The sequence below is a fragment of the Erpetoichthys calabaricus genome, chromosome 2, assembly GCF_900747795.2.
Source record: "Erpetoichthys calabaricus chromosome 2, fErpCal1.3, whole genome shotgun sequence".
Lineage (NCBI taxonomy): Eukaryota > Metazoa > Chordata > Cladistia > Polypteriformes > Polypteridae > Erpetoichthys > Erpetoichthys calabaricus.
Window position 1 is genome coordinate 98,702,283 of NC_041395.2, and position 27,236 is coordinate 98,729,518.

At 38.8% G+C, this 27,236-nt stretch overlaps 1 protein-coding gene across 1 annotated transcript in view; it reads left to right on the forward strand.

The window, feature by feature from the left end:
* cd81a (CD81 molecule a) overlaps positions 1–27,236 on the forward strand; it is a 109,899-nt gene that overhangs the window by 39,271 nt on the left and 43,392 nt on the right. The gene's annotated exons all lie outside the window — the stretch shown is intronic.

A 27,236-nucleotide genomic window follows, 5' to 3' on the forward strand; every position in this document is an offset into this window, starting at 1 on the left:
TACTCACCTAGTGCTTTAATTTTTCAAATCAATCTTTTTCAGATTAGTTCCAACTTTAGTAGCTTTTTTAATCTATTACCACATGGCTTAGAAGTCAGGTCTCAAATTAAAAAGCTCAGACATTTTCAGACAGACTCCACGATAACACCAAACCAGTCCCTTCCGCACCAACCCACCACCAAACCTCACCCAATGCTGAAAAACGTACGCCATACACAAAAACTCACCCTTATTTACATCCAGTCACCCAATCACATCGCATAAGATAAGTCAGTTCAAGATATAATTTTAAATTGATAAATTTGCCATTTTTGCCCATTTTTCTTGTTTGACATTAAAATATGTGTTGCAATTATAGTAAAACAGCACAAAGCTGAGAATGTTCAAAATTTGTATGGATGCTGACATATATTATAAGATCCATTCTAAAACACAAAGCACACGTAAACCATGTAGAGAAGTGTGGGTGAAAACTTGACTTATATATGGGGCATTCCTTGCTGGTTACTACGTGATTCTATGCTAAAATGTTTTGATGGCTGCATATTTATGTTTCTGTCAGATTTACTTAGAATCAGTTTCTTGCTTTTAATTTAGCAGAAAAGTACTGTACTAAATATATATGGTTTTGTTAACCCATATTGTTCTTCCCAACCACTGGTTCAACATCACAGCAAGACTTGGGTTGCATTCCCCTGAATAATGTCAGAAGAGCATATTACAGAGGCCCCTTAAAGAGTTGTGAAAGTTATGCTCACCTTTAGTATGGGTATGTAAAACAGCTGGTTAAGATAAGAAGTGAGAATTTAAGGTGGCATGTTCATCTGATACATGGGTATATAACTGGATGATGAGAATGTACAGGTGCTGGTCATAAAATTAGAATATCATGACAAAGTTGATTTATTTCAGTAATTCCATTCAAAAAGTGAAACTTGTATATTAGATTCATTCATTACACACAGACTGATGTATTTCAAATGTTTATTTCTTTTAATGTTGATGATTATAACTGACAACTAATGAAAGTCCCAAATTCAGTATCTCGGAAAATTAGAATATTGTGAAAAGGTTCAATATTGAAGACACCTGGTGCCACACTCTATTCAGCTAATTAACTCAAAACACCTGCAAAAGCCTTTAAATGGTCTCTCAGTCTAGTTCTGTAGGCTACACAATCATGGGGAAGACTGCTGACTTGACAGTTGTCCAAAAGACGACCATTGACACCTTGCACAAGGAGGGCAAGACACAAAAGGTCATTACTAAAGAGGCTGGCTGTTCACAGAGGTCTGTGTCCAAGCACATTAATAGAGCGGCGAAGGGAAGGACAAGATATGGTAGAAAAAAGTGTACAAGCAATAGGGATAACCGCACCCTGGAGAGGATTGTGAAACAAAACCCATTCAAAAATGTGGGGGAAATTCACAAAGAGTGGACTGCAGCTGGAGTCAGTGCTTCAAGAACCACCACGCACAGACGTATGCAAGACATGGGTTTCAGCTGTCGCATTCCTTGTGTCAAGCCACTCTTGAACAAGAGACAGCGTCAGAAGCGTCTCGCCTTTGGACTGCTGCTGAGTGGTCCAAAGTTATGTTCTCTGATGAAAGTAAATTTTGCATTTCCTTTGGAAATCAAGGTCCCAGAGTCTGGGGGAAGAGAGGAGAGGCACAGAATCCACATTGCGTGAGGTCCAGTGTAAAGTTTCCACAGTCAGTGATGGTTTGGGGTGCCATGTCATCTGCTGGTGTTGGTCCATTGTATTTTCTGAGGTCCAAGGTCAACGCGGCCGTCTACCAGGAAGTTTTAGAGCACTTCATGCTTCCTGCTGCTGATGAACTTTATGGAGATGCAGATTTCATTTTCCAACAGGACCTGGCACCTGCACACAGTGCCAAAGCTACCAGTAGTACCTGGTTTAAGGACCATGGTATCCCTGTTCTTGATTGGCCAGCAAACTCGCCTGACCTTAACCCCATATAAAATTTATGGGGTATTGTGAAGAGGAAGATGCAATACAACAATTCAGTAGAGCTGAAGGCCACTATCAGAGCAACATGGGCTCTCATAACACTTGAGCAGTGCCACAGACTGATCGACTCCATGCCACGCCACATTGCTGCAGTAATCCAGGCCAATGGAGCCCCAACTAAATATTGAGTGTTGTACATGCTCATACTTTTCATGTTCATACCTTTCAGTTGGCCAACATTTCTAAAAATCCGTTTTTTGCATTGGTCTTAATTGATATTCTAATTTTCCGAGATACTGAATTTGGGACTTCATTTGTTGTCAGTTATAATCATCAACATTAAAAGAAATAAACATTTGAAGTACATCAGTCTGTGTGTAATGAATGAATCTAATATACAAGTTTCACTTTTTGAACGGAATTACTGAAATAAATCAACTTTGTCATGATATTCTAATTTTATGACCAGCATCTGTAAGCTCTCCAAATTGTGGATCTGTGTTACTTTCAGCCTAGCCGAGTTTTCATTCCAGGGTATATGTTGACCTCCTGGGTTTAATGAATAATAGAATGAGCATAGTACAGAAAAAGCAATAGGTAGAGGCTCAGATTAGATTTAAGTTTCATTACGTGAAAGCTGCAATTAAGCTGATTGATCACCCACTCATTTTGTTCTATCCAATTGATTTTTTAAATCAGATCATTTTTTTTCTGACATACCATAAAGAATGCATTTTGTCAATTACCAGAGACAGCTGGGAAGACTTGCATTGACTAATCATAAGGTAGTCTCTAATGAGAAGTGACATTACATTGTAAAAATTGTTGCATCAGATGGTATGTTTATATGAGATTTATTTAAGAGGCTGCTGTTTATAAGGGAGCCTAGTAAGAGGGTTACTTTATGTTGCAGTATGAGATAACTTTGAAACCTGTACATGGATTTTCAGATCACACTGGTAAACCACAAAACCTAATGTTTTAAGGATTTTTAATAGACTGGCTTTTAGAGTCTTACATACCACACACCATATGCTGCAGTTTACCTTCTTGACTTGTGCCACCGTTGTTTTAAATCTATACCTGTGTAGTGTGGTTTGTAGTGTCAGGCCATAGGACAATACCAGTTAAATAAGAATTGAGAAGTTTGAGTGACAAACCAGATTTATTCAGTTATTTTCTGTTTGGTAATTGAAAGATGAATACTGCTTAAAATCAGTCAGTCATTCAATCATTTTCTAGCCCTTTTAGTCATAACAGGGTTGCAGGGGGTGCTAAAGCCTATCCCAGTCAGCATCCTTACATTATTATGTTAGTACCATTTGAATTAGTCAGCCAGATTATTCCAGGTACTTTCATTTACAAGATCTCATTTATAAAAACTCTTGAAAGATGCTTCACTAATACATTTTTAAAATCACCATTCTGAACAGGTCACTTTGTCTTCATCAATTTCATCCATGTGAAGCCTGAAAACCATAAGCACTGATTTAGAACATCTGCGTTTGGCGGAGTACTCAGTGGGAGCTGGGTGGTCTTTTGGCCTTTTTCTCTAGCCTAACTGGAGGTTTTTGTTGTTTTTTCTGTCTTCTTTGCCATTCCATCCTTGCATTTTTCATTGTTGCATACCATATAATATTATTGCCTAATCTTGTTTATGTTTTTTGTTAGCTTCCTTTTATTTAATTTTGCAAAGCACTCTGAGCTACATTGTATGAAAATGTGCTATATAAATGTTGTTATTGTCCTGAGAGTATGGGTGTATATCCAAGAGTGCCCCGTGCAAGGTTGGCTCCTACATTCTACCTAATGCTGAGAGTAATGAAGAGTATGTAAAGGTTAGATAAGAATACATTTATAAAGTTGGCTGGCTGTTAAAATACCAAATTAGAATGAGCAAGACTGCGATAGAAATATGTGCCTCTCTGTAGTTCCATATCTTTGTTTTTTCTTCATGTAAAGGCCACTGATCTAGTAGAATCACTGCTACCAGGTTTTCTATCATGATTGTAATGATCCACTGCAGTGCAACAGCAGTTTTCCAGCTATCTTTTCGAATGAGTGACACAGATCTGTTGTAACACTTTTTATACATCTTTTTTATTAGGTGTATTCACATATAATGCGCAAATCACCCATTGTGATGGCTCATGTCTATCCACACAAAACAACTCGACTTGGAAAAACTTTGTTGAAATATGGCTTGCTTATTCTTTAAAAAAATCTGTCGAGACAGTTCAGTTTTGAGATCTCTCAGATCACACTGTAAAGTTTTAAAATTTCAAAATCTCCCATTGAAAAGCATTGTCTATCTTAAAACAAAGAAACATTCTCTGTGACTTCTGCTACACATTAGTTTGCTGTTTGAATTTTCCCTTGACAACAGTTTCAACAACTTGTATAGCTTGCTAGTTTTCACCTCTGGTAGCTGCTACTGACTGCAAACACACCTAGACTGCATCTGCGGGTAGGAAGTCGTTGTTACTGACTGACTGAGCATGCACAGGACGTGGCTCAATTCAATTCAACTCAAAATTATATATCGAGCACATCTGTCTCGCTTAAAACTGTCAAAATGTTTCCAGGGCAAAATCCAACCTGCGAATGAATGCTACAGTCAAGTTCCAGCCTCACTGGGTCACATGTTTTGGGCCTGCACCAAATTAACATCATTCTGGACAAAAATTTTTAAATGCCTTTCAGACAGCCTTGGTGTCACAATCCCTTTTAACCCATTAACAGCTGTGTTTGGTGTTCTTCCAGATGGGCTTAAAGTGGAGAAGGACAAACAAACGGTGATTGCCTTGCGCAGACTTGTTTTGCTAAACTGGAAGAATCCTAACTCTTCTCTTTTAAGTCAGCGGGTAACTGATGTTTTATACTATTTGAAATTGGAAATTATCAGATTCGCACTTAGAGGATCCTGGCAGGATCTAATCAATACTATTTTAGAATAAGCTCTTAAAGCACTGAGGAAGTAGATTCTCTTCCCATTTCTTTTTCTTCTCCATTTATCTTTATCCGCCAATTAAACTCCTCAATTTATTTCATTTTACTAGCTTTAATTTTCACTCTGTTGGCTATGCTCTCTTTCTCGGGTGTGGTTGATTTGTTTTCAATCCTATTTTGTGTAAACATTGATCTATTTGTATGGAATGATGACAATAAAATCAATTAAAAAAAAAAAAAAGAAGAGATCCAGTGCATCTACACCTCAGTGTCCTTCCAGTACTTTAACTTATAACAGGTAAGTTAAATAATCTTCCTAACCTCCGTTATCTGCAGATTATAATGATTGACTATTTCACTAACAATATAATTGGTTTACTAGAGTGACCACATGTGACAGGGACAGTCCCGATAAATAACTGTAAAATATGAAAGCGTCCCCGTTTTAACAGGCAAACCATAAAGTTTTTCACTGCCACAAACGTCATCACAAATACATTTACAACCGCATGCATGACAAGTGGGAACCCCTCTTCATTAGGAACTTGAGTTAAATTTCAGCAGCATCACATGGAAGACCCAAGAAGCACAGAAAATTCGGCAGTATACTGCTATTTATTTGTTTCTGCTTCAAGCACATTTTTTGCAGTCATATGTGATTACTTGTGAAAGTGTTTTTTTTGGTGCCGGGATCCCTCTCTGATAGATGATTAGAGACATTAAACAAATGAGGCTTTATGTTTAGGCATACACACTGAATAAGAAAGTTTGGGACTTTGAAAATTTGCCCACACTATAGTTTACCATCAGAGGGCCTGAGTTGCCTCGAAAGCTTGCATATTGTAATTATTTTAGTTAGCCAATAAAAGGTGTCATTTTGCTTGACTTCTCGCTACATCAGAGTCCTACAATCTCTTGGAATCCACACTGGTCAGTCACTGTAATAAACTTTACCTCTCATTTCTGTTATTAACTAACTAGGGGACTCCGCCCCCTGCTCGCTTCGCTCGCCAACCCCTGGTCTTGGGTAACCCGAAATAGATTTGAAAGAGATTATTGTCTGTCCTGGTAATTGTTAAATATGTATCATGTTCACCGTTACGACATCTGTAGGTCTATGTAATATATGTAAATGACAATAGCAGTTTAATTGTTATGTTATGTAAGTATAGAATGTCTTTGAGTTTGCGCAGATCTATGTATGAGATATATTGGAGTGTAAAAGTGTAGATGACGTACAAAGTATATCTTCATACACCACATTTGTAGTAAAGACGGCGTGTTGTCCTTGAATGAGTTTTCCTTGGTATGGAGTTATTATGACGTTAATGTCACATGCATGCCGAACTCTTGAGAAGGCTACATAAAGTTGTCCATGTCTAAATACAGGCTCAGAGAGGTAAAGGCTGACTCTGTCCATGGTCTGTCCTTGGGATTTGTTGATTAGGTATACGTTGTTTACTGTTAGTAATATGGATAATTGCACTCACTGTTAAAATTACCTATTTCCGTTAGTTGAACTCTTTCGTTTCTGAGCCGTGGCTCCTTCGCTTGTGGTGCATTGGCGCGTGCGCCTTCCGTACTATCTCGTGTTTGACTATGCTGTGTTTTGTGGACGTTTGGGGACTCCGTACCTTCTTTGGTTTGACTGTGGGGTGGGACGCGGAAGCCTCTTCTGTTTGTGTTTTCTGTGAGTACTTATAGTGTTGTATTACTGTAATGTGATTCACATATGCTGTGGATTCCGGATCTTCGGGGCTTCTGTACTATCTCAGGTTTTGCCTGCGGCGCTTTAGAAGCGCGTTGTAGGCGCCTGCACCTTCCGCACTATGTCGGGTTTGACTATGCTGTGTAGTGTGGACGTGTAGGCTTTTGTACTCTCTTGAGAAGGCCACATACAGTCGGTTAAGACTGTGTTGTGGTAATCCGGCCGGGTTAATGGTGTTTCTCGTTTTGGAGCCGTGACCGTGACTCCATTAGTTATACGTTGTTTACTGTTAGTAATATGGATAATCGCACGTACTGTTAAAATTACTTATTTCCGTTAGTTGAGCTCTTTGGTTTCTGAGCCGTGGCTCCTTCGCTTGCGGTGTATAGGCGCATGCGCCCTCCGTACCATCTCGGGTTTGACTATGCTGTGTCTTGTGGACATTTGGGGACGTGTAGGGTTCTGTACTCTCTTGAGAGGGCTACATACAGTTGTCCATGTGTAAAGTGCTTAATATTGTATTACTGTAATGTGATTCACATATATTGTGGAGTCCGGATCTGTGGGGTTTCTGTACTATCTCATGTTTATGCTTGCGGTGTGTTAGAAGCGCGTGGACCATGCTGTGTAGTGTGGACATTTAGTTCAGAAGCGCGTTGTAGGTGCCTGCGCCTTTCGTACTTTCACGCGCCTTCCGTACTATCTTTGTGGAACTGTGGGGCCTCCATAGCCTCTTCCGTTTGACTGTGGGGTGCAGCGCAGAATCCTCTTTTTTGTGTGGCTGTGTCGTTAGTCATTAGCTATGGGCGCGTTGTTGCTTCATTTCTTATTCACGTTGTTTTTGGGCTGTGACTCCTTCGTTCGCGGTGGATCAGACTTCGCTTGCGGTTTATGAGACGCACGCTGTAGGCGCCTGCGCACTATGTCTCCTGGTCCCATCGCCATGTACCTGCGTCCGTGCCTTCCGGTTTACCATTCTCGGTTAGTAATATGGATGTTTACCATAACAATAGTTTTACAAGTCCAAGTTCATTAAAATTACTCCAGCCAGACATGCTTGAGCAAAGAAGGAAGTCACATTACTATCATGTTTTTATTTAGGTTATATTAATTGGCAATTGCAATCTATCACTGTGTGTGGGTTTGTGTGTGTATGAGTGAGACTGGTCCCTGAGTTGGACTGGAGTCCTGTCCAGTCCTGTTTTCAGTGTTTTGCCCACTACTGGTGATAGCTTTTGGCTCCTGCAACCCTGAAATAGATTGAGAAGGTTCTAGAACCCACAAACTGAATTCAGTCCATTGAGGGCTACAGTGCCTGCACAGCCCTCAAAACGCATGCGAGTGTTACGCATGCATACATTTTGTAGCTTGTATTAAATGTGTCCTGATCCTGGCAAAACATTTTTCTTTAAGTCCCACATTAGAGAACGAAGCCCGCATTGTCTCTCCTGTTCTTTATAAAATGCATTTGAGCATTTCCATAGTGGCAGGATCTCTGGCCCCATTCTGTTTACATGTGGAAATGGCTCAGTGGGTGGTTTTATTTCCTTAAATGGTGAAGACAGTTAACAGGAACTCAGCTTTCTTCACTGAGAGGAAATGAGATCCAGGCATTCCACTGCACGGAGCTTTGAAAGGGATATGTGTTCTGCTAATGATTTGTCTACCCTATCTTACAGTCTTAAATAGTTAACACAATCTTCTTTATCTATGTATTTTTTAACTTATTTAATAGGTTCCCATTTGCATTTTAAAAATGGTAGTGTTTAAGATGCCTCTCTCAAAGAAACTCACATAATTTTTAATTACTATAAGCATATTTGTTTTTTAGTACATTGTGATTATTGAATATTTTTATTAACATTTGTCAAGCTTTTGAAAATATTAATATTATTTCTTCCAGAATTATTAAGATACTGTTACATATGAAGATAATACTAACTTTTATGTGCCAGACCATAACCCCTTTAGCTGATGTTAATTACAGATTTTAGAAACTTGACCTTTGTTCTATTTTGGATGGAAGGGGGAAGGATTTTCCCACCATCAGTCAGGGTCATCTTCAAGTGCTAAGATGACTCCGGCAGCACTAATGAGGTTTACAGGAGTGCACAACTATTGATAATTGAAGAAAGCAAATGTGGCAATTGCTTATTCAGAAACTCCCCACTGGAGAGTTGGCCAGTGAGTTTGTCATCCCACAGTTTCACCTTAAATGCTAATTCAAATAGTATCATAGAAGGAGTTAGTAAATCTCATAAAAATTCCAAATGATTGTTTGATTTGTTTGCCTTATGTACCCTTATTCAATATCCAGTTCGTTTAGGGTTTGGTATTGTTCGATGTTTGTGCTATTGCTAGTAAAACTGCTGTAACAAATAATACTTGGAACTAAACCAAAATGCTTGGTCCCAGTCTGCAAATTAAAACCTCTACTATCAAAGGACTGCTTGCACAAAGTTTAGTCCAGAGGTAGAGAGCAAATACACATAGGTTACCCCTTTCTCACTTCTTCTCTCTCACTGTCTCTCTTGATGAATATTTGCATTGTGTTTGAAATGGGTTTAGTAGCATACTGCTAATTACCCTTTCTTTCCAGACAAACATTTTATGTGCTATAACAGAACACAATATTATATTGTCCCAATGTTTAATTAAAAGAATTTTAAAAGTTTGCATAACAATTTGAGTTATTTATGTTGACAACAATAATTATTGAAAAGCATGTTGAACAAGAACAGGATTTTTATGTTGGCCATTCAGTAACTCTTGATTGTATCAAAAATCCATTTCCCCTTTTCTGAATGCTCATTTTATGACAAACAAAAAGGTTGTAATTAGTGCTGGGCAGTATACCGGTTCATACCGAAAACTGTTTTTTATTTTTGTTATGATATGGATTTTTCTTATACCGCAACACCGGTTTAAATTGCCTAAACGACGTTTGGAACGTGGCGCAGTGGAAAACTGTTCAAGTGGGTACCTTTTTCACTGCTACACTGCTAAACACAGAGGTGTTGCACGGGGGCTCTTTTTCACTGCTACACCGCTAAATAGGTGTGGTTGTGTAGGTATTGCTTGGTGAAAATGGACAGAGAACATTCCGAAACTGAAGCTGTAGCTGATGATAAAGTTGAACATGATGACACAGAAGAACTTTTGCCGAAAAAAAGGAGTCATGTCCGTTGCCTGGAGATGCTTTGGTTTTAAAAGGTCAAATGTGTAAATACTGTTTCTATACTACTGGATAATACTGCAAGCCAAGTTGTACTTGTTTTATTTGTTTTCAATACAGTGTAATGTACCTGGGTACTGTGTAATAGTGTGATGACATGTTGACTTTATACTCGACATTTCCACATTAATCTCGACTCTTAAGACGAGAATAAAGTCAACATGTTGACTTTATTCTTGTACTTTGTCATTAAAGAAGAACATCGTAAACTAAACTTCATCGTAAAATGAATATTTAATTTACTAGATTTTCTCAAACCCCGTCATAAGTTATATAGCACATTAAATGCTTTGTGTTAAGTGTTCCCCGAGCTTCTTAAACTGACTTCCTCTGCACTAAGAGGGGGCAGCGGCAGCGATCGCCACACAGAATACATTCACTTCATGATATTCCTGCTCTCTGAACATTTAGAATGCTAAGATAAATACTTGATATAATTTTCATGGTGAAATGCATTAAAGCATATATTAATCATGTGGGGGCACGGCGGCGTGTAGGTTGCACTGCTGCCTCGCAGCAAGGGTGTCTCGGGTGTACCCTGCCTTGAATTTGCATGTTTTTCTGGTGGGTTTACTCCTTTCAAAGTCATGTAGGATGTGGGGTTTTGTTATGCTATATTGACCCTGCTAGTGTATGGTTTGCTCGTATTCATCCTGCGATATGCTGGCGACTCGTTCAGGGATGGGCACAACCCTGAATGGATGGCATAATTAAACATGTATAATGAAGATATTTTTAAAGTTCTGAACACTCCGTGGGCTAAGTTTATAACTAGTTTTAATTTCACAAAGACATTTATCGTATGGTGATTGGTTATGTGGAGAAAGAAAAAGGAAGGGTAGGAATTGGGGTTTTGGTACGTCAGATAGAGACAGCACGCATGCAATAAAGAAAGCCTGCTCAGAAGAACATCCATTGAATTCTTTGTTCATGTCTCCGACCACCAGATCACAAACCCAACATTTACACAATATTTAAGTTAAACCTGTGTGATACCCATTCATACATCCAGTTTTTTGGAGCCTCGTCACACCTGCCATAAAGTTCTCTACACTGAACATACACCTGGGGACCCCTTACTGCGAGGGAGCAGCACTACCGCCACACTACCGTGCATGTTTAATACCTGCTTTAATGCATTTCATAATGAAAATGATATCAAGTTTTTATCTTAGCATTCTAAATTTTCAGAGAGCAGGAATATCATACAGTGAATGTATCTTGTGCGGTGAACGCTGTCTCCTCTTTGTGCGGAGGAAGTCAGTTTAAGAAGTGTAGTGATTAACAACTGGGTCGGGGAACACTTAACAGAAAGCATTTAATGTGCTACATTAACTAATTATGGCGTTTGAGAAAATCTAGTAAATTAAACAATGATTTTAGGATTAATTTCATCTGTTTGATATGCACAGCGTGAACTTGCTGTCATCTGTAAAAAGAATGGGGGCACCAGTGGCGGAGCTGGCAGTTGTGTATTCTTTGGCATATGCCAATCAGTGCTGCATGGTGATGGGCAATGAGCCTAGGTCCCACTAGAGGATGTCACCCTCATGCCATCCTCATGGAGTCTTATTTCTGACAGCTTGGTCAGAAACATGTACACTAGTAGCCACCAGATACCTGTCCTGCTACTGGGTTGATTTTCTTCTACAGCCATGTTCAGCTCTCCTTGTGTAACGGCCCTTCTCCTGGTATCTCTTCCATGTTCTTGAGACTGTGCTGCGAGACACAGAAAACCTTCTTGAAACCGTACGTATGGATGTGCCATCCTGGAGGAGCTGGAATACCTGTTCAACCTGAATCGAGGTTCGATTCCCGAGAGGGGATGCAGTGAGTGTGTACGCCTGATGAGTCCAGAATTAGGTTGAAACACGTGTCGCGTACCCTTTGCATTATTTGACAGTAAAACTATTTTCAACTATATATATATATGTGTGTATATATATATATATCTATCTATATGTGTATGTATATATATATATATATATATATATATATATATATATATATATATATATATATATATATATATATATATAGTGTGTGTATGTGTATTATGTGTTATGTATATATATATGTGTGTGTATGTATATATATATATATATATATATATATGTGTGTGTATGTGTATATATATATATATATATATATATATATATATGTGTATGTGTATGTATGTATACAGCAAGTCGTCTATCATCCGCTACGGTGCCCTCTTTCAGTTGCGAGAAGCAGATCATAGAATGGTTGAAGTAGTTTACTGTCAAATAATGCAAATGTGTGTGTGTGTGTATATATATACACAGTGCATCCAGAAAGTATTCACAGTGCATCACTTTTTCCACATTTTGTTATGTTACAGCCTTATTCCAAAATGGGTTAAATTCATTTTTTTCCTCAGAATTCTACACACAACACCCCATAATGACAACGTGAAAAAAGTTTACTTGAGATTTTTGCAAATTTGTTAAAAATAATAAAATTGAGAAAGCACATGTACATAAATATTCACAGCCTTTGCCATGAAGCTCGAAATTGAGCTCAAGTGCATCCTGTTTCCCCTGATCATCCTTGAGATGTTTCTGCAGCTTAATTGGAGTCCACCTGTGGTAAATTCAGTTGATTGGACATGATTTGGAAAATCACACACCTGTCTATATAAGGTCCCACAGTTGACAGTTCATGTCAGAGCACAAACCAAGCATGAAGTCAAAGGAATTGTCTGTAGACCTCCGAGACAGGATTGTCTCGAGGCACAAATCTGGGGAAGGTTACAGAAAAATTTATGCTGCTTTAAAGGTCCCAATGAGCACAGTGGCCTCCATCATCTGTAAGTGGAAGAAGGTCGAAACCACCAGGACTCTTCCTAGAGCTGGCCGGCCATCTAAACTGAGCGATCAGGGGAGAAGGGCCTTAGTCAGGGAGGTGACCAAGAACCCGATGGTCACTCTGTCAGAGCTCCAGAGGTCCTCTGTGGAGAGAGGAGAACCTTCCAGAAGGACAACCATCTCTGCAGCAATCCACCAATCAGGCCTGTATGGTAGAGTGGCCAGACAGAAGCCACTCCTTAGTAAAAGGCACATGGCAGCCCACCTGGAGTTTGCCAAAAGGCACCTGAAGGACTCTTAGACCATGAGAAAGAAAATTCTCTGGTCTGATGAGACAAAGATTGAACTCTTTGGTGTGAATGCCAGGCGTCACGTTTGGAGGAAACCAGGTACCGCTCATCACCAGGCCAATACCATCCCTACTATGAAGCATGCTGGTGGCAGCATCATGCTGTGGGGATGTTTTTCAGCGGCAGGGACTGGGAGACTAGTCAGGATAAAGGGAAAGATGACTGCAGCAATGTACAGAGACATCCTGGATGAAAACCTGCTCCAGAGCGCTCTTGACCTTAGACTGGGGCGACGGTTCATCTTTCAGCAGGACAGCGACCCTAAGCACACATCCAAGATATCAAAGGAGTGGCTTCAGGACAACTCTGTGAATGTCCTTGAGTGGCCCAGCCAGAGCCCAGACTTGAATCCGATTGAACATCTCTGGAGAGATCTTAACTCTTTTAGAGTTAAAATGGCTGTGCACTGACGCTTCCCATCCAACCTGATGGAGCTTGAGAGGTGCTGCAAAGAGGAATGGGCAAAACTGGCCAAGGATAAGTGTGCCAAGCTTGTGGCATCATATTCAAAAACACTTGAGGCTGTAATTGCTGGCAAAGGTGCATCGACAAAGTATTGAGCAAAGGCTGTGAATACTTATGTACGTGTGATTTCTCAGTTTTTTTTATTTTTAATAAATTTGCAAAAACCTCAAGTAAAATTTTTTTTCACAAAAAAAAGAAGGGGCCTGAGTTGCCTCGAAAGCTTGCATATTGTAATCTTTTTGGTTAGCCAATAAAAGGTGTCATTTTGCTTGGCTTTTCTCTACATTCATAATGGCTAACACGGTACAACACTATATATATATATATATATATATATATATATATATATATATATATATATATATATATATATATATATATATATATGTGTGTGTGTGTATATATATGTAAATGTATATATATGTAAATGTATGTATGTACAGTATATATGTAAATGTATATATGTACAGTATATATGTATATATGTGTATATGTACAGTATATATGTATGTATATGTATATACAGTGGAACCTCGGTTCAGGAACGTCTCAGAACACGTACAAATCGGTTTACAACCAAACAGATCGCCAGACTTTTGCATCTGTTCACGACCACACACTCGGTGTACGAACAAGCCAGTTTCCCTTTCGGTTTGTACGTGTTCAGTCTCTCCCTGTGCATTTCCTGTGCAGCGAGAGAGAGAGAGCGGGACACACACACACATACACACACACACACACAAGAGAGACATGCACACACAGGCGAGAGAGAGAGAGGGCTGGACACTTAAGGTAGGAAGGGAGTTAAAGAATGCACTGGGCTTGTTTTTGTTTTCACTTCTGTTTACAGCGATCGGTTTGTAGCGTGTATTGTTGCAATGTTACTTTTCTTGGTGGTTTATTAAATTGCAGATTTTTCAAATGTTCATTTTTTTCCCTGTGCTTAAAACTCATTAACAAAAGTGTTTTTAGCGAGCGGTTCGTAGCACTATAGCGCGATCTATTGCAGTGTTAGTTTTCTCTGTTGTTCAAGGTTTTCTCAGTGTTATTCAATGTTTTTACATGTAGTTTACTATTACGCTGTGCATTCTATGGTGTAATTAACTATATTTGTGATTAAAAACTTAAAAAATATATATATTTACATACAGTTCGTACAGTCTGGAACGGATTAATTGTATTTACATGCAATCCTATGGGGGGAAATTACTTCGGTTCACGACCAAATCTGGTTACGACCAGAGTTTTGGAACGAATTATGGTCGTGAACCAAGGTTCCACTGTATATGTACTGTATATATGTTTATATGTATATGTGTGTATATATATATATATATATATATATATATATATATATATATACATACATACAAGGGTGTGTGTATATATATATATATATATATATATATATATATATATATCTTATGTATGTATATATGTATGTATATATATATATATATATATATATGTAATTATGTATGGCCGGGATGCCCTGGAAGGCAGGAGGAGGGCCCATTCCTCCTCCAGACCATGAGGGGGCGTCCGCCCTGGTTGTATTGGGGGCCACGGGCACAGTGCTTGGAAACCCAACCCTGTAGGGGCCCATGGTCACCGCCAGGGGGTGTCCCCCTGCCTGAAGGACCCTGGACCCCAGTACTTCCGCCACACCAGAATGGGCTGGGGGGAAGAAGAGAGGGAACACCCGGAGTGCTTCCGGGAGGACAGCCGGCATTTCCGCCACACTGGGGCGTGTCCGCAGGATTGCCGGTGCACACCTGGAGCACATCTGGGTATGGATAAAAGGGGCCGCCTCCCTTCATTCGAGGCTGGAGTCGGGTGGAAGCAGGACAAGGTGCTAGAAAGAGAGAAGGAGGCGGTCTGAAGAGGCAGAGTGGTTGGCCTGGACTTTGGGGAAGATTGGGGTGTGTGGCACAAGACTTTGAAAATAGTAGTATAAATAAGCGTGTGTTGGGTGACATGAGCGTGTCTGCCTGTCTGTGTCCGAGCCAGTCTCCACAATATATATATGTATATGTTTGTGTGTATATGTATATATATATGTGTATAGTTTTATTCCTGAGCTTTCAACCCCTATCAGGGGTCTTCATCAGAGGATAATGCTTAGACTTACAAGAATCAAAGGCAATATATAGCAACACATTCAGTGGAGGGGGTGGGGGTGGGGGGGTGCTGGTAACTAAGTCAGTATGATCAGGGGGGGGGGGGGGTTGTATAGTTTAATTATTGTGTACATGTCCTTCTTAAGTTGGCATATGCTGGATTTATGTCCAAGTGTCTGTTGATGGCGTTTTCATCTGATAGCCAAGACTCGGCCAACTCTCCGGCACTTTTAATACTGGCCTTAAATTTTACTTTTACGTTGTCCTAGTTGAATGTGTGTCCTGTCGATTTAGTATGTGCATATATCAACGATAGTGCGTCCTTTCTTCTGACGGCGTTGCGATGTTCCTGTACACGTGTTGAGATTCTTTTTGACGTTTGTCCTATGTATACGGCTGAGCAAGAATTGCATGGAATACTATAAACTGCGTTTCGTGTTTCGGCTGTCGATTTCTTGTTTTTAGCATTAAACAGGACCATGCGCAGATTGTTCGTGGGTTTATGTGCTATTCTGATGCCCCACTTGATCAGGGTGCGTGCAGTGCCTTCTGACACATTATGGTGATACGGGAGTGAATGCCAGGTGGGGTGGGGGTTCTGATTTAAGTCGATTGTATGCTGATTCCTTTGGCGTCTGCTGTGTAGACTCCGATTAATGAATGTTTTTGAGTATCCGTTCGAGGTGAAAAGTTGAAAGAGATAGCGTCTCTCATTAATTTTTGTTTCCTTGGTAGTACAATGAGTGTGGACTCGTTTAAATAGGGTTTTCACGCAGCTCCGTTTATGAGATACCGGGTGGTTGCTGGCGAAGTGTAGAATCTTGTCTGCATAGCATTGTTTGCGGTAAACACTTGTGGTCAGGGTGGCGTCACTATTTCTTTTGATGTAAATGTCCAGGAAGCTGATGTGTCGGTGGATTTCTTTTTCCATTGTGAACTGGATTGCAGGGAATATTGTGTTAATATGATTGTAGAACTCATTCAGCTGGTTCTTTCTTAATATGATGAATGTGTCGTCTACATAGCGTATCCAAATTTTGGGTGTAATCTGGGATAAAGCTATGTTTTCAAATCGTTGCATTACCAGTTCAGCTAGGAGTCCAGATAACGGTGATCCCATTGGCATGTCTTCTTTCTGTGTGTAATGCTTGCCGTTGAAATGAAAGTGAGTTTTTTGGCAAAGTGATATTAGGTGCATTATGTCTTTGATGGACAGTTTGGTTCTTGTCTCTATGGTGGGGTCACTATCCAGTTTCATTAATAGTGTTTCTGTGGCCAGTTGGATCGGGATCATGGTGTATAGCGATACAACATCAAACGAGACCATGATTTCGTCCTCGCCGATGGATACGTCTTTCAAGCGCTGTAATGCCGACTCTGCGCTGTTGATGGAATAATCTGAGTCGTCAGTTAAATGTTTAAGTAGTTGGAAAAGTCTTTTTGACAAGTTGTATGATGGTCCGCCTATTAGGCTAACCACTGGTCTGTATTTTAGTGGTGTTTTGTGTATTTTTGGGAGTCCATAAAATTCCGGGCAGTTAGCATCATTAGATTTCATTTTGTGAAATTTCTGTACATCCAGGCGGTTACCATTTCGGAGTTTGGTCAGAGTATAGTTTATTTTATTCTGTGTAGTTTTTGTTGGGTCGTTATTTAGCTGTTGATAAGTATTAGTGTCCGAAAGTAACCGCCTGGATGTACAGAACTCAGGAATAAAACTATTTTATGATACGTGATTCGTTTTTTCTCCCTTCGTGGATCTCCAGCTGCAAATATGCAAACCGTATCACAGACCTTCTCTTCCATATATATATGTATATATATATTCTTGCATTCAAATAAATTTGAATATTTACTTCTTTTTAATGTATTCAAAACCTAATTTTTGTATAATCTGACAGGCTGATATATATAGCTCCTGGAAATTTGCCTTGTTTGTGGTTTGCTTAGGCAAATATTTTTTTCCAAACACCCCATGATGCTTTGCAAGGCCAACATCACAGAGCTGTAGCAGAACTTTCACACATGCTTACTGTAATGCCGGGTGTACATAGTGCAGTTCTTTTAAGAAAGTGTGAGCAAGGAACTATTGACAGAATTGACAGTTGTATATGTGCTAAAACTATGTAAGCACGTTTGGGCTGATTGACATGCCACAACATAGGTGCTTAGAATATATATTGTACGTAAATGGCCCTGATGGACAGTTTTACCTATGTAAAAAACATGGTAGTCACAGGCTTCTCAAAATGTTGACAGAAAAAGAGGTTCACTTGTGCCTACTGCTGTACTGTGCTCCGAATATACAAAGAAAGGAAAAAGGCATACCTGGAAACTGTGATGGTTGAGTTGCAGCCAATCTGTTTTTTTATTTTTATTTATTTATTTATTTTTTTTTACAGAGGGACCTATATTTTTGTAATCTATGTAACTTACTATTGTGTGTGTTGATATCAGGTTCTTTCATTAAACTTTTCCTAAGATGCTTTTGTATCTGGGCATTTAGTTCTATTTGTTGCTATATGATTTTTGAATTTTTTAAATCAAAAATGTGAAAATGTGCATGACAACCGCATTAATCTAATGTACAACCTTCTCTGATGATGCACAATTAAATTTTAATAGAGAAATCAGAAAATCAGCTCATTGCTAATGTGGCCATAACTGGGTCACAAGCATACAAGGAACATAAAAATACCATTTTAGGTACTGAAATGCACTGAAACGACAAAAAACTTTTCAATGTTATCATTTGTGGGGTCTGACTATAATGAGAATATTACGTGTACTGCCACCGCATACATAACACTGATCTCTGTGTGCTGGCAGTAGACCACCGTATGGCTAATTATATATGCAGATTAGCTATGTGTGCAGCTGCAATTCCCAAAACAAGTGTTAAAGTATCCCTCTCCCTCCATTTCCCCTCATCACAAAACACCTTACATGAAAAAAAACATACTACTATTATACAAGGTGGTTCTGTTTTCTTGATGGAAGAAGAAAGTGCAAAGCATCTATATTACTAAACCACAGTTAATTTATGCATGGCGGACGCACCGAGGCACATGCGCACTGCGGCCTTTGCGCCCGCCCCAGAGCCCAGAGTCAAATGCAGCGGCTTCCCAGAACGCGGCGGCGCCCGCCCCAGAGTCAAACGCAGCGGCTTCCCAAAACGCGGTGGCTTCCCAGAGTCAGTAGGTGGCGCCCAAACAACACAACCTGTGAGCGCCCCCGCCCCAGAGTCAAACGCAGTACACTACACTTGCTCTAATCCACTGTGCCAGTAATATAGATCACACAACGGTCACACTCTAACCCAGTGGCTTCCCAGACTCAGTTGCTGGCACACGAACACCACAACCTGTAAACTAAACTTGCTATGCTCCACTCTGCCAGCAGTCGGTGTCAGCAAAGGTAAAGGAATCACGTCTCCACAAAACGAAACCGCCTTAGTACAGATATGCTTATTTAACTACATGACATTTCCCCAGACGCACCCACCCTCCATCATATGTCATCCATCCAAATATCGGATGGAACAGAAACTGATTGCCATTCTTGGATTTACGATTCTCTAGAGAATCGCGGGCTTACTTGTCTGCACAGAATCTTGGGAACATAAAATACATTCCTGCTGCACCCAAAGTTGCAACTTTAAACAATAGAGGGAGCCAGTTCCACACAGCTTTTCCCCAGGAGTGGAAAACTGTGAAATCAATGATCCACATTTTATTTACTTATTGCTAGTTTGTAGCTGTCGGTTGTATTTTGTTTATGGTAATTGTTTCATGGGCGCCTTTTGTTTTTTGAGGCATGGTGTTGCAGTGGTTGGCACTGTTGCCTCTTAGCTCAGATTGCATATTTTGCCACAATAATCAGTCCAGGATTTTCGCAGACTTTTCCCTAGCCCCAGGCACACATAAAAGACCATTGTACCATTATAATACACTCAAATCTAGTTCAGTCACTCCTTTCCCATTGACTTCAAAGCATTTCACAGACATTTCTGAGATTTCGCTGAACATTCTGCAGTGTTCGCTTATCACTACACATGTAGATATTTCTATTGAGTGATTCAGATATTGAAACCTACAGTTCTTTTTGGTGCATGAATGAATGCATTTTCAACAGTCAACAGTGCATATTACAGCTTTTCTTCAGTAAGTGTGAAAATGACATGTATGCTCATGAGACATGACACTGCTATTTAGTTATTTTGTGTTAGATAAACGCACAGTGTTTAGCTTGAAGGAGAGTCCCTCTGCTTTGCCAACCACTCCAAGTCAAGTCTAGGTCAAACTTTTTTTCTAACATTTGAATCACCTCAAAAGTTTTCCTTCTGTCTGGTTTTAAATAAATAATGATGTCTTGAACAACCTAGTATTTACGTTATCTCATACAAGTAAGATTAAAGCAGTGGAAAGCTTATCTAAAAGTATAAAGACAATGTCAGATGTCTACTTCTCCTCCCATCTCTGCCCTCTCTTTCATATTAAGATTATTTTTTTGAGAAATATTGGAGTATCCAGTATTCAATATTCTTTAATAGACCGACATTTGTGTGAAGAAATGTTACTGGGTCTCCTTTATACTAACAGGAAAATGCCTGCAAAATGCCTCAACTATGAATGTGACTGCCAAGGAAGATGTTTTCTTTTAAATTTAAATACAAAATCAGCTCAAGGGTCATAAAAATGTTGTGAAATCATGTTGGTTAAAAGAAAATAATATTGTAATTGAAAAATTGCAGGTTTTTAGGATGTTGCTGGTTTTTGTTTACAGTTTTGAGTTTTTGCAAAACACCAAACACCACCCATATTCTATAAAGCTCTATTTTCACACTGCTTCTCTCCACACCCTGAAAAGTCAAAACACACCTAGCCTTGATCTCAGATTTGCCAAGTTTGGAGATATTTGTTATTGTACTGTTAGCATATAGTGTGTATGGGTGGATACTGTTTCTTATATTACAAACAATTTAGGTAAGTACAGTATATACTGGATTCATCAAGTATGCAGACACCATCACTTTTTTACTTTTTGCTATGTTGCAGTCTTGTGATAAAATCATTTAAATTGATTTTTCCCCATATCAAGCAACACTCAAGAATGACAGAGCCAACACAGGATTTTACAATTTTTGCTAATTTATTACAAAAACAATTCAAATTTGGAGAGACAAAAAAATTCATGTAGCACTGAAGCTTTTCAGGAGCACAGTTGTCTTGATAATTCCTAAATGGAAGAAGTTTGGAACAATCACTTTATATTCCCCGCCCTTGTTTCCAGTTTCTAGAAATATATTTAGGTGGGGAGAAAAAATAATTTTTTCCAGCTGTTCCAAACACAACCACATTTTCATTAAAGTAAAATATATCCCTGGATGCTGTGGATTTATTCTTGGTATATATTTATTTAGATCTGCCCAAAACCAATGGCAGAGAATGAAATGTGAGATGTTAAATTGTGCAGCCCAGCATTTATCATCTTAGTTAAAGTGAAAACATATATGTGCCAGTGAAGCTCTTTTATTATTACTCTTTATTTTGTATCTTTACTAGAACATCTTCTGTCATAATAATTTACTAATGGGAGGAAAAAGAAAGTTGGAGAAATATATATATATATATAATTTATAAAGTATACAATAATGTATATATATATATTTATAAAGTATACAATAAAGTATACAATAAAGTAAATACAATAAAGTATTTTTGTGTGTGGAAACCACAGCAAGCATTGATCAGCAAGTGGCAGCAGGGGAAATCCTTTCACTAACGTTTTTTTTTTTCTTCAGTGGTTGAAATAGTAGTAATGTTAGTCCAGATGTTCATGTAATATGTGATTTTTTTTTTCCCCCAGAGAGGGCAAGCCCCACACACTCTTGTGTCAAATCACACAGCATTTATTATCCCGAAGCCTGAAGTTACATCACTTTCTTTTCAAGCTAAAGAATTTTTCTTCAAGTACTTTTTCATTTTCATTATGCTAGAGTTTACATGTCATTTCATTTTGATCTATTTTAAGTTTCACTTTTAAGTTTTCACTTGTTACCTGACAAGGATAATGCAGAATTATAACACTGTCATAGTGATCCAGGGGGAAATCACTATACCTGTGGTCCACTTGCTGGCTAAGTCTCATCCAGGCTCTGATCTTATTCTTTGTACATCCTTTGCAATAAGGTTTACTAATGAATTCTCTTTTGAGCTACAAATAAGTTATTTTGCTGAGAGTTGCACCAATTGAGTTTTTCCTGGCCAGTTTCAGTTCCTGTATTTTTTGCCTATTTCATGTGGTCTGTTCAAATGTAAACTGTAAGGATTGGGGTGGTATACTTCAGTGCATTGGACAGTTATTGAAACATGTTTTGACAGTAGTTGCCCTCCTTAAAGTAAATGGTTTTCTACATTTCAGTTGTGGAAAGTACTCCTTCATATAGGACCTTTGAAAAAAATTGCAAAGTAAAATGGTACAGTCATGTTCATACAGTTTAAATCACCAGAGAAGACGTTCTCAGTTAATACGCAAAGCTGTGGGATGTGCTGAAATGCAGAATAATTAACTTTCCCAAGCTTTTGGACGTGAGCTCTTATTTCTACTATGTCCACTGTTTCTATGTTTGTTTGCAATAAGATTATATCTTTTATTGCAGGCCACAAGTTTGAAATGTGTTATGCAGAGCCTTGTAGTATTGCCAAGGGCTATATTTATCTAATCTGATGAGATGCTATCACTACTGTTGCCCTATCAAAATACGAGGCATATGCATGCATGATGGCTTTACAAAGTTGATGAAAGTTCATACAGATTTCAAAGCCCTGCCTTTCAGTCCAAGCTTTTACAAATCTATTCACCATTTTGGGGAAAGGATTAGTTTTTCTTGCTCTTTTTGTAACAATTTAAGCAACTACTATATTTTGGGTAAGAGGTCCAGGACTTGCTTTATGTCTGTAAGACAACCTCTTACTCTGTTACTGTCTTCCTTGCCTAGATCAAACCTACCTATGTCTCGGGCTGTTTCTCTTACATAAGCACGTGCTTTGATGTGAATCAAGAAGCAGGCTATCAGGTTAATCAGTGTGCCCATGATAGACACTCTAGTCTCACTAAAGTATGCTTTCTGTCTGCTTTGCTCACTGCTTGACTGTAACCTCACTGTTGCTTCCATGCCTGTGCCTCATCAAGTGTCTTATTATGTTTATAAGTTCTGATCGTGTGCATCACTACAGCGCGCCAAATGAGAAAGACCATTTTATTTGAAAGAGTCAGTGGTCTCTTTTTTTATAATACTTGATATGATTTAGTTTTTCAAATTTGATTTTAGAATGGACCTGTAGTTTGTCAAGGAGGCTATGTTGAAATCTTGTTTTGTTTGTAAACCACATTATGATGGGGTTGTAGAAAGGGATGTGGGGTTTAAGTGAATCTGTTGCACCATCATGACGCTTAGTTTGTTTTTTTTTTTTTGCAAGGCTACAGTAATATTTGAAATTAGTTCAGCATAATGAACATCATTGCCTTAAGTTGGAGAAATGTCCAGACTATTTTCCTTTTGTAGTAAAACAAGTGGTTTCATTCGAGTGAAATTTGGTTGTCTCTTTGCTATGTAATATGCCAAGTTTATTTTAACTAAAAGTTTGTATCTTTTTGCATTAGCATTTATTTTTTTTATGTTTGGAAACCTTTTAGGGCTACAGATTTTTTGACACATTTGCTTGCAGCCTATACACTTTTTCAGAAGTGTGCTGTTATTCTATACTAGGTTTCCTCAAGCAGTATGTGAATATTATTATGTCTTCCTCTAGACTGTATAAAAGTCATTTGAATTTCAATAGCCAACTAGTCTGGAACTTTTCCGCCCTGCTCCTATCGATACACCTCATACACACACGCGATACTCATGTAGTTTATGAGTTCCTTTGCATTATAAGACTGGCAAAAAAAAACGTTTTCTGCTAAGACAGGGGACTTAACATTTCTTCTCAACCATTTTTGTAAACACACACACACACTAATATTACACGTAAAAATGTGAGCGTGTAATGCAGCACAATAATTTATCAGAGTGACCGCGTCAAAAAAAAACTAATATGGGAAGTCTGAATATTTACTAGGTAGTGGTGAATGACATAATTTTTAGTCACCTATCATAAAATTTTGTTATATATGCAAGTGTTTTATTTGTGTTGTAGGGGGCTGAACTATGACTCAAGATTATTCCTTACTTCAAACCAAAAGTGATATCATTATGCCTAGCCTAGCAAACATTGTGCTCATAATATCTGTAAAACATAACGCTGAAGTAACGTTCATCTTACTGGGATGACTGCAAGACCTAGTGCTCCACAGAGCCTGAACTCACAAACATTTGTTTTACTGCATTAGAAATAAAATGCTTTCGTACTATGGAAATCTTGGGTCACACTGTCTTTTCTGCCATTTCTTTACTATCTACCTTTTTTCATATGTGTTCACAATTGAATGAAGTAGTGACACAATTTTACGGCACAACATACTCTGCCTAATGATGTAATCGACTAATCAATGAAAGTGATCATTGCCAATGTTTTTAATAATGGATTCTCATTGATAATGTTGATCACTTATTGCAGCTGTAGATTGGTTTTCTCTTACAGAGTGATATTTTTATAGGTAGCTTATCTGTTCATTATGGGTTGACAGGTAGACAGCGTATTTTAACTGTGGTGCCTGACTGACAGCTAGTTGCACTGTTTACCTATCTGAGAGAAAACACTGTGATAAAATATAAAGCAAACACACTTGGGATGGCAGAGCTGGATTAATAATATCTATCTACAGTTGGCTAATTATTAAACTATCTATTAAATTAGGTAATCCACACATGGGATTTCTCTACACCACAAAATACTCCATGAGTAATGCAGTGATACACTTTGCATGAAATAAAACTGACCTGTTAACTAATTGATCAATCGGAAATCTCAGTGAGGGTTGACTTGTCACGTATGAGAATCAAAACAAGGCTAGGATTGCTAATACTTGTTTCTCATTTAACAAGAAAATGTGTAGTGTATATATATATTTATATATATATATTTATATATATATATATTTATATATATTATATATATATTATCCACTACATATATGTGAAGTATCTTGCATTTTACCTAGCAGCAGGCTTTTTGCGTTCAGTGTTCGATGAGTCTAAGAGTCATTGTTTTCTTTAAGAGGAAGGCATTTATGAAACAGCATATAGAACACATTGAGAGTGACACCAGCACCCACGCAATCTACCTTGGCAGAACTATTCAAAATTAGCTCTTTACATTATACAAGTGGGAAAGTAATTGACCATTATAGTGAGCGACATTAAGCAGTCCAAATATTCCCATTCAGGAGAAACTTTATCATTGCAATAATCTGCAACACACTGCCAACACAACAAAGGACTTCATCAAAGTAGAAAGTTTTAGACTGGCCAAGCCAGTCACCAGACCTTGAACCAACTGAGCGTGCCTTTCATCTCTGAAGGGAAAAAAACCCAAAGCAAAAGACAACTTAAAAGTAGTTGCTGTAATTGCCTGGAAAACCATAATAAAAGAGGAAACTAACCATTTGCTAGTGCCAGTCGAGTAAACAGGCTTGATGCAATTATTGCATAAAAGGGATATGCAACTAAATAGAATATCTGTTCCCACACTTTTGCTCACATAATAGATTGGGTGATCTGCTACAAAAGGTGCTATCTTCTATATTGTTAACACATCTAGATGTCAATACCAATACAATCCTTAATTCTGAACTCTTGTCATTTTCATATTTTTATCTCAAATTTTGGATTACACACCCAACGTTAGCCATAAGCAGCAAACCACACTGATTATAAGAATTATAACGAATTGTCACACTGGAAGAAGTATCCAGGATTAAAGATTACTTCATGGGATTCTTTTCAGCAACAGATACAACGGGAGAAAATTTCTCTTCTCTTGCATTTGACAGACTTGAGGAGCTACATACTATTTTTCATGATTTTAAAGGGTAATTATACCACATGACAATGGTGCCAACATGAAGGGGAAGCAAAAAAGGTGAGCAGGCCATGCTGCTGTAAAAAATGCCTTACATTTCTTTGTGCCATGTGCAGCCTGCACCCTAAATTTAGTGGTAGCAGATGCAGCCAGAAGTTCGAGAGATGTCATTGCCTTCTTTGGACATCAGCAAAAGCTTTATAGCTTCTTTTCAGCTGCACTTCAAAGGCCCTATGGCCTATGAGGGATGCAAATGTAAAAACAAATTACAAAAAAAGTACTTAAAGTCTGCACTGCTTTTTAAAAAATTTTTCTAGGAAAGATACAGTTGGGTCTTAAGTTGGGAAAATATGGACAACCTTCTCATTTTGTGCTTTTTTTCTAAACATCATCAACTTCCAAAAAAACAGCAACACAGATGTAGAGAATACAGTGTATTAAATATAGAATCACATGGCTCTCAGGTGTAATAAACAACTCTTAGTAGTGAACATTCAAAGAACATACATAACATGATTTGATCACAGCACTCTGCAGCAGTGCAAGAATGATGCAAAATGTTGTGCAGTAACACTTTTTCTGGACAGCTTAAATGATAAAACAATGTTTGTAAACATGCTTGCTTTTTAAAAGCAGGTCTTTCTGTTTCTTTAAAACAGGGGCATTATACCAAGTCACTTTCTAACTAAGGCTGCCTATTAACTTCTTTTTTCCTGAAGTGTTACAGAGCATGTGTACAGTTTCTTAAATAGGTTTTTCAAATTAAGTGCCTTCAGTGAGAAACTGGGAACCCCCCTAGGAACTGGGAACAGGTTCTTCACATCTACTCGGTGTAACCACTTGTACTCAATTCACTCCTGGTTCAAAATTGCTGTTCATTATATATATATATATATATATATATATTTATATATTCATAAAAAAAATTATATAGTCAGAAACTTGATCACGAGCCATAGCATAGCATAATCAGATTCTGATACAGACTTTAAAAAAAAAAAAATATATATATATATATATATATATATATATATATATCGTCACAGGAGGCTTGGGGACAGACCCAGCTGGGACGCCTGGAAGGACCGGGAGGTAGTGTATACGTCCTCCGGGCCACGAGGGGGCAACCGTCCTGGATTGGGAGAGGAGCAAGGAGGCTCAAGCCAGTTGGGGCCCGTGGCCACCGCCAGGGGGCACCCCAAGCCTCATGGAGCCCAGGAAACATTCACTTCCGCCACACCTGGGCAAGATGGAGGAAGATTCTTCCAGGGACACCTGGAGTGAATCTGGGTGCAAGAGCAGCACTTCCGCCACACCAGGAAGTGCTGCCGGAAGAGTGTCATCGAACACCTTGAGCACGTCCAGGTGAACATAAAAGGGGCCGCCTTCCTACAGTTGGAGAGCTAGAGTCGGGAGTGGGAGCAGGACAAAGCTCCCATGGAGAGAGGAAAAGGCGGCCCACGGACAGTGTGAGAAAGGCCCGTATTAGGGGTGGTTAGTGCTGGGAGCACTGTGTGTTGTGCTTGGACTGTGAATAAAACGTGTGCTTTTTATAAAGATGTGGTCTCAGTCTGGTGGTGTCCG